The 18730-nt window shown below is 45.1% G+C and overlaps 6 non-coding genes across 6 annotated transcripts; all 6 read left to right on the top strand.

The window, feature by feature from the left end:
- trnal-cag (transfer RNA leucine (anticodon CAG)) lies at positions 1–82 on the top strand. Its single transcript has one exon. It is a non-coding gene; the product is annotated as a tRNA-Leu (tRNA).
- Positions 83–3366: 3284 nt separating this feature from the next.
- Positions 3367–3448, top strand: trnal-cag (transfer RNA leucine (anticodon CAG)). Its single transcript has one exon. It is a non-coding gene; the product is annotated as a tRNA-Leu (tRNA).
- A 3284-nt stretch (positions 3449–6732) lies between these two features.
- On the top strand, positions 6733–6814 carry trnal-cag (transfer RNA leucine (anticodon CAG)). Its single transcript has one exon. It is a non-coding gene; the product is annotated as a tRNA-Leu (tRNA).
- Positions 6815–10098: 3284 nt separating this feature from the next.
- trnal-cag (transfer RNA leucine (anticodon CAG)) lies at positions 10099–10180 on the top strand. Its single transcript has one exon. It is a non-coding gene; the product is annotated as a tRNA-Leu (tRNA).
- Positions 10181–13466: 3286 nt separating this feature from the next.
- Positions 13467–13548, top strand: trnal-cag (transfer RNA leucine (anticodon CAG)). The gene has a single exon. It is a non-coding gene; the product is annotated as a tRNA-Leu (tRNA).
- A 3285-nt stretch (positions 13549–16833) lies between these two features.
- trnal-cag (transfer RNA leucine (anticodon CAG)) lies at positions 16834–16915 on the top strand. The gene has a single exon. It is a non-coding gene; the product is annotated as a tRNA-Leu (tRNA).
- Positions 16916–18730: the final 1815 nt, after the last annotated feature.

Genomic DNA, 18730 nt, shown 5'->3' on the forward strand with positions numbered 1-18730 from the left:
GGTAGTGTGGCCGAGCGGTCTAAGGCGCTGGATCCAGGTTCCAGTCTCGAAAGGGGCGTGGGTTCGAATCCCACCACTGCCATTTCTGCTAATCAACTCCAACGCTGCAGCTTGTTAACATGCTGTTTTGGGCCCACTGTATATTGATGTTGAAAACAAAAGTAAAATGGGTTTGCTTCCCAGGGAATTAACTGTGGTGTGGGATACTGCCAAATATTTCAAAATGTCTCTGCTGTCATGATCGTGTTCGCCTTCCGCGCGGAAAATCGCAAACAGTTCTGCCGTCCCAGGCCAGTTGTGCTTTTACTGGAACCGAATGCAGACTGTTATTTCATCGCTGTTGTGAAACGAAGTCCTACGGTGACTCTACTCGATGTTATTTGGGTTTCTAGCTAATGGGAAAATCGTTCCAATGAATTTCGATGTCATACCTTATTGAATTTCTCCCATTTCCTTCATTTCCGTCCTGGAAACATCGGAAGGGAAAGGTAATCTAATCGAGACTGTGATTGGTGAAATTCACTTTTTACGGCCAATTCTTATTATGTTCTTTCTTTCTCTCTTTTCAGCATTGTCTGGAAAGTGGTGGTGCACTAAGGCTGCAGTATGTTTGAAAGAGTAGTTTGGAAATGCCCTGTTGTTAGTTGTGAGATTACTTTATGACTCATGCCCTCGGACTGTATCACATTTAGCACTCATGCATCTCTGTGTCTGAAAATGAATGAGGTATGCCAGTTTTGTTTGTGTTCCGTGTTAAATGCTTTCTGCTTTGCGATTCGCTCAATACATTTCGATTTAACAGGGTTTCTGAGGTAACTTCCAGCAGCAAAAATCCTCAGCTGAGGATCTGGGAAAATTTCACCAAGTACGGTCAGTCGGAGCTAAAGTAAGGAAGTCGTTCGTGTCTGCAGTGTTTCACAATACTACCTTTCCCGTGAGCAGTCGAACAGACTAAATGATTGTGCCACAGACTGCGATGGCAAACTCCGCTAAAAAGTAATCCTTTAAAGCCGGTGGAAGCAACACGACGTTATTGGGGTACACCGTGGAAAAAGATACTTCGGTGGACCTCGTCCATGCTCACCCCATAGCCAAAATTCAACAAGTCCCGTTCCCCAGCATTTGGCCCCAATCCCTCTAAACGCATCTTATCCAGAAACTCACCCGATTACTTTTGCAATTTTATGAGTGTAATAGCCTGCTCCACTTCCTCTGGTAGATCATTCCAAACACGCACAACCTTCTTTGTGGGAAATGTGCCTCAGGTCCTTTCTCACTTTCAGCCCACTCACCTTAAAGCTATGCTGTCGAGTTTTCAACTCACACCAACTTGGGTAAAACACGTAAATACTCAGTTTACCAGCCTTCCATAAGGTCATGTCGCAGCTGTTACGCTGCAGGGAAAGTCGTCCCAACCTATTCCACCTCGCCCTACGGTACAAACATCGACGACATCTTTGTCTATATTTTGTCATCAATTTAAAGTGTCTTTTTTTTACGTTTTCAAGATGTCAATTGCGCTGGACAACAACGAGATATTGGAAACAGAAAGGTGAAACGTAGAACGGATTCAACTTCCAGTGCTGGACGCCACGGAGCCGCCGCACAGGCGGCTGCGGCTTGTTTCTGTAGTGTAGTGGTCATCACTTTCGCCTAACACGCGAAAGGTTCCCCAGTTCGAAACTGGGCAGAAACTGCTTTGTTCTTCAACTGCAGCCTTTTTCATGGACAAGAGCTGAGCTTTCTTGCTTGGTTTCGCATCTGCAAACCTGCCTTAGAATTTGCTTGAACAAATCTACTCTCGTAGTGAAATGTAATGCAATTCCATTTAATTACAGTGCAAAGCGTTGTTAAGTTTTTCTCCAACCTGGTTCTAATCATATGCCATTCTGTTTGAGAGTGTAGTTACCGCCTTCTGATCCTTCCACGAAAAGCAGTACCGCATTTGCATTCCTTGCGCAGGCGGCTCGGTTCAAAGACAGGAAAGAAGCAGATGCTTTGGTGTCACAGCGCACCACGAATTCCTGAACTTGTCTGTCTGTCAAATGTACCCCAAGGTCGTCTCAGAAAGACCTCATTTGGAAGCTGTCAATCGTTATTCGACGTGCGGGAATTGGCACCAGATGTCCTGAATCATGTTTTGGAGCAATTCGCACGTTAGTGGCTCATTCAATCAGCAACAGCAATGAAAGAAATTCCACTCTCAGAGGAACCTTTCGACTTGCGCATTCATAGCGTCGCTAGTATTAAGGTCCGCCCCGAGATCTAAGTCATGTTGGAACTGAAACGGAGGAATCGACAGAGAGGCGACAGAATGACATCGCATCCATTTGGTTTTCTTTAAATCACTGACGAGCAGGAAAATGTAAACGGGGAGGGCGAGTGGAGAAGTGAGGCAGTTGCAGCTCTAGTGAAATTCCTTCTTTGTGATTCACTCAGCAGCCAGAGACGTGAAGGTGACTCAGGCGTGAGAGTTCTTCACATCGAGAACAAAAAGCACTCAAGGGCAGTTAGCACCTCTTCTGGAGTGGGGTGTGCGGTGAGGTAATTACCTTGTGACTTCTGTTACTATGTTCAGAAACTGGCTTTTATATTGAGGTGAACAGAAACTGCATTTCTAAAAAGCACCATGGAATTTCACAAAATTTATTGAGTCTCTTCTCGTCGATTCCCACACAGGTTTCCAACTCAGTTTTTTATCCATGTGGCTCATGTCCAGGAGTGAACATCTCTGCAGCAAATTGCACGGTTAAGGTAAAAGGCAATGAAAGTGGCATCTCGAACTGTCTCCGAGGTCAGAACATCCTCACAATGTGATCTGTCGTTCTCGGATTGTAATGCTACCTCCGGTTTTAGGGTGGAGAACATTCTTTGGGACTCTTATTCTGAAAAAAAAACAGACACAGTGACTGAAACTATGCTGCACGGTATGATGTGGAACACGGCCTGCTCAGGTTTGTGCATTTTCCCTGTAGTCCGGTGTGTTTCGTGTTCCGTGTAAACGTGAAAGTCGTCCTGTTTCGAGCAATGTGTGAAATTATTTAGCAAAGCAAGAATGGAAATTCCAGTAATGTCAAGCAGCTCATGGTTATTTGACGAAATCATAAGCGAACCCATATTCTCACGCACTCACAGATACATTTGTACCTGAAAAGAGTCTGAGAAGAGTGACTCAGCTTACCATTGATTTTTGTCTGGATTGATGGGCTATCAATATCTGCTGCGAAATTTTCATTGCAGCGGGTCACATCCCAGCAGCTGTGCGGGTTCGAGAGGAATCATGGAACTCTTTTGATGTGACTTTGCATCTGTGCTCATGCACGAGCACAATTGGAAATACAAGAAAATGAGGCGGCCGGGCCGGCTGGTAGTGTGGCCGAGCGGTCTAAGGCGCTGGATCCAGGTTCCAGTCTCGAAAGGGGCGTGGGTTCGAATCCCACCACTGCCATTTCTGCTAATCAACTCCAACGCTGCAGCTTGTTAACATGCTGTTTTGGGCCCACTGTATATTGATGTTGAAAACAAAAGTAAAATGGGTTTGCTTCCCAGGGAATTAACTGTGGTGTGGGATACTGCCAAATATTTCAAAATGTCTCTGCTGTCATGATCGTGTTCGCCTCCCGCGCGGAAAATCGCAAACAGTTCTGCCGTCCCAGGCCAGTTGTGCTTTTACTGGAACCGAATGCAGACTGTTATTTCATCGCTGTTGTGAAACGAAGTCCTACGGTGACTCTACTCGATGTTATTTGGGTTTCTAGCTAATGGGAAAATCGTTCCAATGAATTTCGATGTCATACCTTATTGAATTTCTCCCATTTCCTTCATTTCCGTCCTGGAAACATCGGAAGGGAAAGGTAATCTAATCGAGACTGTGATTGGTGAAATTCACTTTTTACGGCCAATTCTTATTATGTTCTTTCTTTCTCTCTTTTCAGCATTGTCTGGAAAGTGGTGGTGCACTAAGGCTGCAGTATGTTTGAAAGAGTAGTTTGGAAATGCCCTGTTGTTAGTTGTGAGATTACTTTATGACTCATGCCCTCGGACTGTATCACATTTAGCACTCATGCATCTCTGTGTCTGAAAATGAATGAGGTATGCCAGTTTTGTTTGTGTTCCGTGTTAAATGCTTTCTGCTTTGCGATTCGCTCAATACATTTCGATTTAACAGGGTTTCTGAGGTAACTTCCAGCAGCAAAAATCCTCAGCTGAGGATCTGGGAAAATTTCACCAAGTACGGTCAGTCGGAGCTAAAGTAAGGAAGTCGTTCGTGTCTGCAGTGTTTCACAATACTACCTTTCCCGTGAGCAGTCGAACAGACTAAATGATTGTGCCACAGACTGCGATGGCAAACTCCGCTAAAAAGTAATCCTTTAAAGCCGGTGGAAGCAACACGACGTTATTGGGGTACACCGTGGAAAAAGATACTTCGGTGGACCTCGTCCATGCTCACCCCATAGCCAAAATTCAACAAGTCCCGTTCCCCAGCATTTGGCCCCAATCCCTCTAAACGCATCTTATCCAGAAACTCACCCGATTACTTTTGCAATTTTATGAGTGTAATAGCCTGCTCCACTTCCTCTGGTAGATCATTCCAAACACGCACAACCTTCTTTGTGGGAAATGTGCCTCAGGTCCTTTCTCACTTTCAGCCCACTCACCTTAAAGCTATGCTGTCGAGTTTTCAACTCACACCAACTTGGGTAAAACACGTAAATACTCAGTTTACCAGCCTTCCATAAGGTCATGTCGCAGCTGTTACGCTGCAGGGAAAGTCGTCCCAACCTATTCCACCTCGCCCTACGGTACAAACATCGACGACATCTTTGTCTATATTTTGTCATCAATTTAAAGTGTCTTTTTTTTACGTTTTCAAGATGTCAATTGCGCTGGACAACAACGAGATATTGGAAACAGAAAGGTGAAACGTAGAACGGATTCAACTTCCAGTGCTGGACGCCACGGAGCCGCCGCACAGGCGGCTGCGGCTTGTTTCTGTAGTGTAGTGGTCATCACTTTCGCCTAACACGCGAAAGGTTCCCCAGTTCGAAACTGGGCAGAAACTGCTTTGTTCTTCAACTGCAGCCTTTTTCATGGACAAGAGCTGAGCTTTCTTGCTTGGTTTCGCATCTGCAAACCTGCCTTAGAATTTGCTTGAACAAATCTACTCTCGTAGTGAAATGTAATGCAATTCCATTTAATTACAGTGCAAAGCGTTGTTAAGTTTTTCTCCAACCTGGTTCTAATCATATGCCATTCTGTTTGAGAGTGTAGTTACCGCCTTCTGATCCTTCCACGAAAAGCAGTACCGCATTTGCATTCCTTGCGCAGGCGGCTCGGTTCAAAGACAGGAAAGAAGCAGATGCTTTGGTGTCACAGCGCACCACGAATTCCTGAACTTGTCTGTCTGTCAAATGTACCCCAAGGTCGTCTCAGAAAGACCTCATTTGGAAGCTGTCAATCGTTATTCGACGTGCGGGAATTGGCACCAGATGTCCTGAATCATGTTTTGGAGCAATTCGCACGTTAGTGGCTCATTCAATCAGCAACAGCAATGAAAGAAATTCCACTCTCAGAGGAACCTTTCGACTTGCGCATTCATAGCGTCGCTAGTATTAAGGTCCGCCCCGAGATCTAAGTCATGTTGGAACTGAAACGGAGGAATCGACAGAGAGGCGACAGAATGACATCGCATCCATTTGGTTTTCTTTAAATCACTGACGAGCAGGAAAATGTAAACGGGGAGGGCGAGTGGAGAAGTGAGGCAGTTGCAGCTCTAGTGAAATTCCTTCTTTGTGATTCACTCAGCAGCCAGAGACGTGAAGGTGACTCAGGCGTGAGAGTTCTTCACATCGAGAACAAAAAGCACTCAAGGGCAGTTAGCACCTCTTCTGGAGTGGGGTGTGCGGTGAGGTAATTACCTTGTGACTTCTGTTACTATGTTCAGAAACTGGCTTTTATATTGAGGTGAACAGAAACTGCATTTCTAAAAAGCACCATGGAATTTCACAAAATTTATTGAGTCTCTTCTCGTCGATTCCCACACAGGTTTCCAACTCAGTTTTTTATCCATGTGGCTCATGTCCAGGAGTGAACATCTCTGCAGCAAATTGCACGGTTAAGGTAAAAGGCAATGAAAGTGGCATCTCGAACTGTCTCCGAGGTCAGAACATCCTCACAATGTGATCTGTCGTTCTCGGATTGTAATGCTACCTCCGGTTTTAGGGTGGAGAACATTCTTTGGGACTCTTATTCTGAAAAAAAAACAGACACAGTGACTGAAACTATGCTGCACGGTATGATGTGGAACACGGCCTGCTCAGGTTTGTGCATTTTCCCTGTAGTCCGGTGTGTTTCGTGTTCCGTGTAAACGTGAAAGTCGTCCTGTTTCGAGCAATGTGTGAAATTATTTAGCAAAGCAAGAATGGAAATTCCAGTAATGTCAAGCAGCTCATGGTTATTTGACGAAATCATAAGCGAACCCATATTCTCACGCACTCACAGATACATTTGTACCTGAAAAGAGTCTGAGAAGAGTGACTCAGCTTACCATTGATTTTTGTCTGGATTGATGGGCTATCAATATCTGCTGCGAAATTTTCATTGCAGCGGGTCACATCCCAGCAGCTGTGCGGGTTCGAGAGGAATCATGGAACTCTTTTGATGTGACTTTGCATCTGTGCTCATGCACGAGCACAATTGGAAATACAAGAAAATGAGGCGGCCGGGCCGGCTGGTAGTGTGGCCGAGCGGTCTAAGGCGCTGGATCCAGGTTCCAGTCTCGAAAGGGGCGTGGGTTCGAATCCCACCACTGCCATTTCTGCTAATCAACTCCAACGCTGCAGCTTGTTAACATGCTGTTTTGGGCCCACTGTATATTGATGTTGAAAACAAAAGTAAAATGGGTTTGCTTCCCAGGGAATTAACTGTGGTGTGGGATACTGCCAAATATTTCAAAATGTCTCTGCTGTCATGATCGTGTTCGCCTCCCGCGCGGAAAATCGCAAACAGTTCTGCCGTCCCAGGCCAGTTGTGCTTTTACTGGAACCGAATGCAGACTGTTATTTCATCGCTGTTGTGAAACGAAGTCCTACGGTGACTCTACTCGATGTTATTTGGGTTTCTAGCTAATGGGAAAATCGTTCCAATGAATTTCGATGTCATACCTTATTGAATTTCTCCCATTTCCTTCATTTCCGTCCTGGAAACATCGGAAGGGAAAGGTAATCTAATCGAGACTGTGATTGGTGAAATTCACTTTTTACGGCCAATTCTTATTATGTTCTTTCTTTCTCTCTTTTCAGCATTGTCTGGAAAGTGGTGGTGCACTAAGGCTGCAGTATGTTTGAAAGAGTAGTTTGGAAATGCCCTGTTGTTAGTTGTGAGATTACTTTATGACTCATGCCCTCGGACTGTATCACATTTAGCACTCATGCATCTCTGTGTCTGAAAATGAATGAGGTATGCCAGTTTTGTTTGTGTTCCGTGTTAAATGCTTTCTGCTTTGCGATTCGCTCAATACATTTCGATTTAACAGGGTTTCTGAGGTAACTTCCAGCAGCAAAAATCCTCAGCTGAGGATCTGGGAAAATTTCACCAAGTACGGTCAGTCGGAGCTAAAGTAAGGAAGTCGTTCGTGTCTGCAGTGTTTCACAATACTACCTTTCCCGTGAGCAGTCGAACAGACTAAATGATTGTGCCACAGACTGCGATGGCAAACTCCGCTAAAAAGTAATCCTTTAAAGCCGGTGGAAGCAACACGACGTTATTGGGGTACACCGTGGAAAAAGATACTTCGGTGGACCTCGTCCATGCTCACCCCATAGCCAAAATTCAACAAGTCCCGTTCCCCAGCATTTGGCCCCAATCCCTCTAAACGCATCTTATCCAGAAACTCACCCGATTACTTTTTCAATTTTATGAGTGTAATAGCCTGCTCCACTTCCTCTGGTAGATCATTCCAAACACGCACAACCTTCTTTGTGGGAAATGTGCCTCAGGTCCTTTCTCACTTTCAGCCCACTCACCTTAAAGCTATGCTGTCGAGTTTTCAACTCACACCAACTTGGGTAAAACACGTAAATACTCAGTTTACCAGCCTTCCATAAGGTCATGTCGCAGCTGTTACGCTGCAGGGAAAGTCGTCCCAACCTATTCCACCTCGCCCTACGGTACAAACATCGACGACATCTTTGTCTATATTTTGTCATCAATTTAAAGTGTCTTTTTTTTACGTTTTCAAGATGTCAATTGCGCTGGACAACAACGAGATATTGGAAACAGAAAGGTGAAACGTAGAACGGATTCAACTTCCAGTGCTGGACGCCACGGAGCCGCCGCACAGGCGGCTGCGGCTTGTTTCTGTAGTGTAGTGGTCATCACTTTCGCCTAACACGCGAAAGGTTCCCCAGTTCGAAACTGGGCAGAAACTGCTTTGTTCTTCAACTGCAGCCTTTTTCATGGACAAGAGCTGAGCTTTCTTGCTTGGTTTCGCATCTGCAAACCTGCCTTAGAATTTGCTTGAACAAATCTACTCTCGTAGTGAAATGTAATGCAATTCCATTTAATTACAGTGCAAAGCGTTGTTAAGTTTTTCTCCAACCTGGTTCTAATCATATGCCATTCTGTTTGAGAGTGTAGTTACCGCCTTCTGATCCTTCCACGAAAAGCAGTACCGCATTTGCATTCCTTGCGCAGGCGGCTCGGTTCAAAGACAGGAAAGAAGCAGATGCTTTGGTGTCACAGCGCACCACGAATTCCTGAACTTGTCTGTCTGTCAAATGTACCCCAAGGTCGTCTCAGAAAGACCTCATTTGGAAGCTGTCAATCGTTATTCGACGTGCGGGAATTGGCACCAGATGTCCTGAATCATGTTTTGGAGCAATTCGCACGTTAGTGGCTCATTCAATCAGCAACAGCAATGAAAGAAATTCCACTCTCAGAGGAACCTTTCGACTTGCGCATTCATAGCGTCGCTAGTATTAAGGTCCGCCCCGAGATCTAAGTCATGTTGGAACTGAAACGGAGGAATCGACAGAGAGGCGACAGAATGACATCGCATCCATTTGGTTTTCTTTAAATCACTGACGAGCAGGAAAATGTAAACGGGGAGGGCGAGTGGAGAAGTGAGGCAGTTGCAGCTCTAGTGAAATTCCTTCTTTGTGATTCACTCAGCAGCCAGAGACGTGAAGGTGACTCAGGCGTGAGAGTTCTTCACATCGAGAACAAAAAGCACTCAAGGGCAGTTAGCACCTCTTCTGGAGTGGGGTGTGCGGTGAGGTAATTACCTTGTGACTTCTGTTACTATGTTCAGAAACTGGCTTTTATATTGAGGTGAACAGAAACTGCATTTCTAAAAAGCACCATGGAATTTCACAAAATTTATTGAGTCTCTTCTCGTCGATTCCCACACAGGTTTCCAACTCAGTTTTTTATCCATGTGGCTCATGTCCAGGAGTGAACATCTCTGCAGCAAATTGCACGGTTAAGGTAAAAGGCAATGAAAGTGGCATCTCGAACTGTCTCCGAGGTCAGAACATCCTCACAATGTGATCTGTCGTTCTCGGATTGTAATGCTACCTCCGGTTTTAGGGTGGAGAACATTCTTTGGGACTCTTATTCTGAAAAAAAAACAGACACAGTGACTGAAACTATGCTGCACGGTATGATGTGGAACACGGCCTGCTCAGGTTTGTGCATTTTCCCTGTAGTCCGGTGTGTTTCGTGTTCCGTGTAAACGTGAAAGTCGTCCTGTTTCGAGCAATGTGTGAAATTATTTAGCAAAGCAAGAATGGAAATTCCAGTAATGTCAAGCAGCTCATGGTTATTTGACGAAATCATAAGCGAACCCATATTCTCACGCACTCACAGATACATTTGTACCTGAAAAGAGTCTGAGAAGAGTGACTCAGCTTACCATTGATTTTTGTCTGGATTGATGGGCTATCAATATCTGCTGCGAAATTTTCATTGCAGCGGGTCACATCCCAGCAGCTGTGCGGGTTCGAGAGGAATCATGGAACTCTTTTGATGTGACTTTGCATCTGTGCTCATGCACGAGCACAATTGGAAATACAAGAAAATGAGGCGGCCGGGCCGGCTGGTAGTGTGGCCGAGCGGTCTAAGGCGCTGGATCCAGGTTCCAGTCTCGAAAGGGGCGTGGGTTCGAATCCCACCACTGCCATTTCTGCTAATCAACTCCAACGCTGCAGCTTGTTAACATGCTGTTTTGGGCCCACTGTATATTGATGTTGAAAACAAAAGTAAAATGGGTTTGCTTCCCAGGGAATTAACTGTGGTGTGGGATACCGCCAAATATTTCAAAATGTCTCTGCTGTCATGATCGTGTTCGCCTCCCGCGCGGAAAATCGCAAACAGTTCTGCCGTCCCAGGCCAGTTGTGCTTTTACTGGAACCGAATGCAGACTGTTATTTCATCGCTGTTGTGAAACGAAGTCCTACGGTGACTCTACTCGATGTTATTTGGGTTTCTAGCTTATGGGAAAATCGTTCCAATGAATTTCGATGTCATACCTTATTGAATTTCTCCCATTTCCTTCATTTCCGTCCTGGAAACATCGGAAGGGAAAGGTAATCTAATCGAGACTGTGATTGGTGAAATTCACTTTTTACGGCCAATTCTTATTATGTTCTTTCTTTCTCTCTTTTCAGCATTGTCTGGAAAGTGGTGGTGCACTAAGGCTGCAGTATGTTTGAAAGAGTAGTTTGGAAATGCCCTGTTGTTAGTTGTGAGATTACTTTATGACTCATGCCCTCGGACTGTATCACATTTAGCACTCATGCATCTCTGTGTCTGAAAATGAATGAGGTATGCCAGTTTTGTTTGTGTTCCGTGTTAAATGCTTTCTGCTTTGCGATTCGCTCAATACATTTCGATTTAACAGGGTTTCTGAGGTAACTTCCAGCAGCAAAAATCCTCAGCTGAGGATCTGGGAAAATTTCACCAAGTACGGTCAGTCGGAGCTAAAGTAAGGAAGTCGTTCGTGTCTGCAGTGTTTCACAATACTACCTTTCCCGTGAGCAGTCGAACAGACTAAATGATTGTGCCACAGACTGCGATGGCAAACTCCGCTAAAAAGTAATCCTTTAAAGCCGGTGGAAGCAACACGACGTTATTGGGGTACACCGTGGAAAAAGATACTTCGGTGGACCTCGTCCATGCTCACCCCATAGCCAAAATTCAACAAGTCCCGTTCCCCAGCATTTGGCCCCAATCCCTCTAAACGCATCTTATCCAGAAACTCACCCGATTACTTTTGCAATTTTATGAGTGTAATAGCCTGCTCCACTTCCTCTGGTAGATCATTCCAAACACGCACAACCTTCTTTGTGGGAAATGTGCCTCAGGTCCTTTCTCACTTTCAGCCCACTCACCTTAAAGCTATGCTGTCGAGTTTTCAACTCACACCAACTTGGGTAAAACACGTAAATACTCAGTTTACCAGCCTTCCATAAGGTCATGTCGCAGCTGTTACGCTGCAGGGAAAGTCGTCCCAACCTATTCCACCTCGCCCTACGGTACAAACATCGACGACATCTTTGTCTATATTTTGTCATCAATTTAAAGTGTCTTTTTTTTACGTTTTCAAGATGTCAATTGCGCTGGACAACAACGAGATATTGGAAACAGAAAGGTGAAACGTAGAACGGATTCAACTTCCAGTGCTGGACGCCACGGAGCCGCCGCACAGGCGGCTGCGGCTTGTTTCTGTAGTGTAGTGGTCATCACTTTCGCCTAACACGCGAAAGGTTCCCCAGTTCGAAACTGGGCAGAAACTGCTTTGTTCTTCAACTGCAGCCTTTTTCATGGACAAGAGCTGAGCTTTCTTGCTTGGTTTCGCATCTGCAAACCTGCCTTAGAATTTGCTTGAACAAATCTACTCTCGTAGTGAAATGTAATGCAATTCCATTTAATTACAGTGCAAAGCGTTGTTAAGTTTTTCTCCAACCTGGTTCTAATCATATGCCATTCTGTTTGAGAGTGTAGTTACCGCCTTCTGATCCTTCCACGAAAAGCAGTACCGCATTTGCATTCCTTGCGCAGGCGGCTCGGTTCAAAGACAGGAAAGAAGCAGATGCTTTGGTGTCACAGCGCACCACGAATTCCTGAACTTGTCTGTCTGTCAAATGTACCCCAAGGTCGTCTCAGAAAGACCTCATTTGGAAGCTGTCAATCGTTATTCGACGTGCGGGAATTGGCACCAGATGTCCTGAATCATGTTTTGGAGCAATTCGCACGTTAGTGGCTCATTCAATCAGCAACAGCAATGAAAGAAATTCCACTCTCAGAGGAACCTTTCGACTTGCGCATTCATAGCGTCGCTAGTATTAAGGTCCGCCCCGAGATCTAAGTCATGTTGGAACTGAAACGGAGGAATCGACAGAGAGGCGACAGAATGACATCGCATCCATTTGGTTTTCTTTAAATCACTGACGAGCAGGAAAATGTAAACGGGGAGGGCGAGTGGAGAAGTGAGGCAGTTGCAGCTCTAGTGAAATTCCTTCTTTGTGATTCACTCAGCAGCCAGAGACGTGAAGGTGACTCAGGCGTGAGAGTTCTTCACATCGAGAACAAAAAGCACTCAAGGGCAGTTAGCACCTCTTCTGGAGTGGGGTGTGCGGTGAGGTAATTACCTTGTGACTTCTGTTACTATGTTCAGAAACTGGCTTTTATATTGAGGTGAACAGAAACTGCATTTCTAAAAAGCACCATGGAATTTCACAAAATTTATTGAGTCTCTTCTCGTCGATTCCCACACAGGTTTCCAACTCAGTTTTTTATCCATGTGGCTCATGTCCAGGAGTGAACATCTCTGCAGCAAATTGCACGGTTAAGGTAAAAGGCAATGAAAGTGGCATCTCGAACTGTCTCCGAGGTCAGAACATCCTCACAATGTGATCTGTCGTTCTCGGATTGTAATGCTACCTCCGGTTTTAGGGTGGAGAACATTCTTTGGGACTCTTATTCTGAAAAAAAAAAACAGACACAGTGACTGAAACTATGCTGCACGGTATGATGTGGAACACGGCCTGCTCAGGTTTGTGCATTTTCCCTGTAGTCCGGTATGTTTCGTGTTCCGTGTAAACGTGAAAGTCGTCCTGTTTCGAGCAATGTGTGAAATTATTTAGCAAAGCAAGAATGGAAATTCCAGTAATGTCAAGCAGCTCATGGTTATTTGACGAAATCATAAGCGAACCCATATTCTCACGCACTCACAGATACATTTGTACCTGAAAAGAGTCTGAGAAGAGTGACTCAGCTTACCATTGATTTTTGTCTGGATTGATGGGCTATCAATATCTGCTGCGAAATTTTCATTGCAGCGGGTCACATCCCAGCAGCTGTGCGGGTTCGAGAGGAATCATGGAACTCTTTTGATGTGACTTTGCATCTGTGCTCATGCACGAGCACAATTGGAAATACAAGAAAATGAGGCGGCCGGGCCGGCTGGTAGTGTGGCCGAGCGGTCTAAGGCGCTGGATCCAGGTTCCAGTCTCGAAAGGGGCGTGGGTTCGAATCCCACCACTGCCATTTCTGCTAATCAACTCCAACGCTGCAGCTTGTTAACATGCTGTTTTGGGCCCACTGTATATTGATGTTGAAAACAAAAGTAAAATGGGTTTGCTTCCCAGGGAATTAACTGTGGTGTGGGATACCGCCAAATATTTCAAAATGTCTCTGCTGTCATGATCGTGTTCGCCTCCCGCGCGGAAAATCGCAAACAGTTCTGCCGTCCCAGGCCAGTTGTGCTTTTACTGGAACCGAATGCAGACTGTTATTTCATCGCTGTTGTGAAACGAAGTCCTACGGTGACTCTACTCGATGTTATTTGGGTTTCTAGCTTATGGGAAAATCGTTCCAATGAATTTCGATGTCATACCTTATTGAATTTCTCCCATTTCCTTCATTTCCGTCCTGGAAACATCGGAAGGGAAAGGTAATCTAATCGAGACTGTGATTGGTGAAATTCACTTTTTACGGCCAATTCTTATTATGTTCTTTCTTTCTCTCTTTTCAGCATTGTCTGGAAAGTGGTGGTGCACTAAGGCTGCAGTATGTTTGAAAGAGTAGTTTGGAAATGCCCTGTTGTTAGTTGTGAGATTACTTTATGACTCATGCCCTCGGACTGTATCACATTTAGCACTCATGCATCTCTGTGTCTGAAAATGAATGAGGTATGCCAGTTTTGTTTGTGTTCCGTGTTAAATGCTTTCTGCTTTGCGATTCGCTCAATACATTTCGATTTAACAGGGTTTCTGAGGTAACTTCCAGCAGCAAAAATCGTCAGCTGAGGATCTGGGAAAATTTCACCAAGTACGGTCAGTCGGAGCTAAAGTAAGGAAGTCGTTCGTGTCTGCAGTGTTTCACAATACTACCTTTCCCGTGAGCAGTCGAACAGACTAAATGATTGTGCCACAGACTGCGATGGCAAACTCCGCTAAAAAGTAATCCTTTAAAGCCGGTGGAAGCAACACGACGTTATTGGGGTACACCGTGGAAAAAAGATACTTCGGTGGACCTCGTCCATGCTCACCCCATAGCCAAAATTCAACAAGTCCCGTTCCCCAGCATTTGGCCCCAATCCCTCTAAACGCATCTTATCCAGAAACTCACCCGATTACTTTTGCAATTTTATGAGTGTAATAGCCTGCTCCACTTCCTCTGGTAGATCATTCCAAACACGCACAACCTTCTTTGTGGGAAATGTGCCTCAGGTCCTTTCTCACTTTCAGCCCACTCACCTTAAAGCTATGCTGTCGAGTTTTCAACTCACACCAACTTGGGTAAAACACGTAAATACTCAGTTTACCAGCCTTCCATAAGGTCATGTCGCAGCTGTTACGCTGCAGGGAAAGTCGTCCCAACCTATTCCACCTCGCCCTACGGTACAAACATCGACGACATCTTTGTCTATATTTTGTCATCAATTTAAAGTGTCTTTTTTTTACGTTTTCAAGATGTCAATTGCGCTGGACAACAACGAGATATTGGAAACAGAAAGGTGAAACGTAGAACGGATTCAACTTCCAGTGCTGGACGCCACGGAGCCGCCGCACAGGCGGCTGCGGCTTGTTTCTGTAGTGTAGTGGTCATCACTTTCGCCTAACACGCGAAAGGTTCCCCAGTTCGAAACTGGGCAGAAACTGCTTTGTTCTTCAACTGCAGCCTTTTTCATGGACAAGAGCTGAGCTTTCTTGCTTGGTTTCGCATCTGCAAACCTGCCTTAGAATTTGCTTGAACAAATCTACTCTCGTAGTGAAATGTAATGCAATTCCATTTAATTACAGTGCAAAGCGTTGTTAAGTTTTTCTCCAACCTGGTTCTAATCATATGCCATTCTGTTTGAGAGTGTAGTTACCGCCTTCTGATCCTTCCACGAAAAGCAGTACCGCATTTGCATTCCTTGCGCAGGCGGCTCGGTTCAAAGACAGGAAAGAAGCAGATGCTTTGGTGTCACAGCGCACCACGAATTCCTGAACTTGTCTGTCTGTCAAATGTACCCCAAGGTCGTCTCAGAAAGACCTCATTTGGAAGCTGTCAATCGTTATTCGACGTGCGGGAATTGGCACCAGATGTCCTGAATCATGTTTTGGAGCAATTCGCACGTTAGTGGCTCATTCAATCAGCAACAGCAATGAAAGAAATTCCACTCTCAGAGGAACCTTTCGACTTGCGCATTCATAGCGTCGCTAGTATTAAGGTCCGCCCCGAGATCTAAGTCATGTTGGAACTGAAACGGAGGAATCGACAGAGAGGCGACAGAATGACATCGCATCCATTTGGTTTTCTTTAAATCACTGACGAGCAGGAAAATGTAAACGGGGAGGGCGAGTGGAGAAGTGAGGCAGTTGCAGCTCTAGTGAAATTCCTTCTTTGTGATTCACTCAGCAGCCAGAGACGTGAAGGTGACTCAGGCGTGAGAGTTCTTCACATCGAGAACAAAAAGCACTCAAGGGCAGTTAGCACCTCTTCTGGAGTGGGGTGTGCGGTGAGGTAATTACCTTGTGACTTCTGTTACTATGTTCAGAAACTGGCTTTTATATTGAGGTGAACAGAAACTGCATTTCTAAAAAGCACCATGGAATTTCACAAAATTTATTGAGTCTCTTCTCGTCGATTCCCACACAGGTTTCCAACTCAGTTTTTTATCCATGTGGCTCATGTCCAGGAGTGAACATCTCTGCAGCAAATTGCACGGTTAAGGTAAAAGGCAATGAAAGTGGCATCTCGAACTGTCTCCGAGGTCAGAACATCCTCACAATGTGATCTGTCGTTCTCGGATTGTAATGCTACCTCCGGTTTTAGGGTGGAGAACATTCTTTGGGACTCTTATTCTGAAAAAAAAACAGACACAGTGACTGAAACTATGCTGCACGGTATGATGTGGAACACGGCCTGCTCAGGTTTGTGCATTTTCCCTGTAGTCCGGTGTGTTTCGTGTTCCGTGTAAACGTGAAAGTCGTCCTGTTTCGAGCAATGTGTGAAATTATTTAGCAAAGCAAGAATGGAAATTCCAGTAATGTCAAGCAGCTCATGGTTATTTGACGAAATCATAAGCGAACCCATATTCTCACGCACTCACAGATACATTTGTACCTGAAAAGAGTCTGAGAAGAGTGACTCAGCTTACCATTGATTTTTGTCTGGATTGATGGGCTATCAATATCTGCTGCGAAATTTTCATTGCAGCGGGTCACATCCCAGCAGCTGTGCGGGTTCGAGAGGAATCATGGAACTCTTTTGATGTGACTTTGCATCTGTGCTCATGCACGAGCACAATTGGAAATACAAGAAAATGAGGCGGCCGGGCCGGCTGGTAGTGTGGCCGAGCGGTCTAAGGCGCTGGATCCAGGTTCCAGTCTCGAAAGGGGCGTGGGTTCGAATCCCACCACTGCCATTTCTGCTAATCAACTCCAACGCTGCAGCTTGTTAACATGCTGTTTTGGGCCCACTGTATATTGATGTTGAAAACAAAAGTAAAATGGGTTTGCTTCCCAGGGAATTAACTGTGGTGTGGGATACCGCCAAATATTTCAAAATGTCTCTGCTGTCATGATCGTGTTCGCCTCCCGCGCGGAAAATCGCAAACAGTTCTGCCGTCCCAGGCCAGTTGTGCTTTTACTGGAACCGAATGCAGACTGTTATTTCATCGCTGTTGTGAAACGAAGTCCTACGGTGACTCTACTCGATGTTATTTGGGTTTCTAGCTTATGGGAAAATCGTTCCAATGAATTTCGATGTCATACCTTATTGAATTTCTCCCATTTCCTTCATTTCCGTCCTGGAAACATCGGAAGGGAAAGGTAATCTAATCGAGACTGTGATTGGTGAAATTCACTTTTTACGGCCAATTCTTATTATGTTCTTTCTTTCTCTCTTTTCAGCATTGTCTGGAAAGTGGTGGTGCACTAAGGCTGCAGTATGTTTGAAAGAGTAGTTTGGAAATGCCCTGTTGTTAGTTGTGAGATTACTTTATGACTCATGCCCTCGGACTGTATCACATTTAGCACTCATGCATCTCTGTGTCTGAAAATGAATGAGGTATGCCAGTTTTGTTTGTGTTCCGTGTTAAATGCTTTCTGCTTTGCGATTCGCTCAATACATTTCGATTTAACAGGGTTTCTGAGGTAACTTCCAGCAGCAAAAATCCTCAGCTGAGGATCTGGGAAAATTTCACCAAGTACGGTCAGTCGGAGCTAAAGTAAGGAAGTCGTTCGTGTCTGCAGTGTTTCACAATACTACCTTTCCCGTGAGCAGTCGAACAGACTAAATGATTGTGCCACAGACTGCGATGGCAAACTCCGCTAAAAAGTAATCCTTTAAAGCCGGTGGAAGCAACACGACGTTATTGGGGTACACCGTGGAAAAAGATACTTCGGTGGACCTCGTCCATGCTCACCCCATAGCCAAAATTCAACAAGTCCCGTTCCCCAGCATTTGGCCCCAATCCCTCTAAACGCATCTTATCCAGAAACTCACCCGATTACTTTTGCAATTTTATGAGTGTAATAGCCTGCTCCACTTCCTCTGGTAGATCATTCCAAACACGCACAACCTTCTTTGTGGGAAATGTGCCTCAGGTCCTTTCTCACTTTCAGCCCACTCACCTTAAAGCTATGCTGTCGAGTTTTCAACTCACACCAACTTGGGTAAAACACGTAAATACTCAGTTTACCAGCCTTCCATAAGGTCATGTCGCAGCTGTTACGCTGCAGGGAAAGTCGTCCCAACCTATTCCACCTCGCCCTACGGTACAAACATCGACGACATCTTTGTCTATATTTTGTCATCAATTTAAAGTGTCTTTTTTTTACGTTTTCAAGATGTCAATTGCGCTGGACAACAACGAGATATTGGAAACAGAAAGGTGAAACGTAGAACGGATTCAACTTCCAGTGCTGGACGCCACGGAGCCGCCGCACAGGCGGCTGCGGCTTGTTTCTGTAGTGTAGTGGTCATCACTTTCGCCTAACACGCGAAAGGTTCCCCAGTTCGAAACTGGGCAGAAACTGCTTTGTTCTTCAACTGCAGCCTTTTTCATGGACAAGAGCTGAGCTTTCTTGCTTGGTTTCGCATCTGCAAACCTGCCTTAGAATTTGCTTGAACAAATCTACTCTCGTAGTGAAATGTAATGCAATTCCATTTAATTACAGTGCAAAGCGTTGTTAAGTTTTTCTCCAACCTGGTTCTAATCATATGCCATTCTGTTTGA

Source organism: Chiloscyllium plagiosum, unplaced genomic scaffold, assembly GCF_037043375.1.
Source record: "Chiloscyllium plagiosum isolate Xiang-an unplaced genomic scaffold, Cpla_swu_hap1 HiC_scaffold_38, whole genome shotgun sequence".
Lineage (NCBI taxonomy): Eukaryota > Metazoa > Chordata > Chondrichthyes > Orectolobiformes > Hemiscylliidae > Chiloscyllium > Chiloscyllium plagiosum.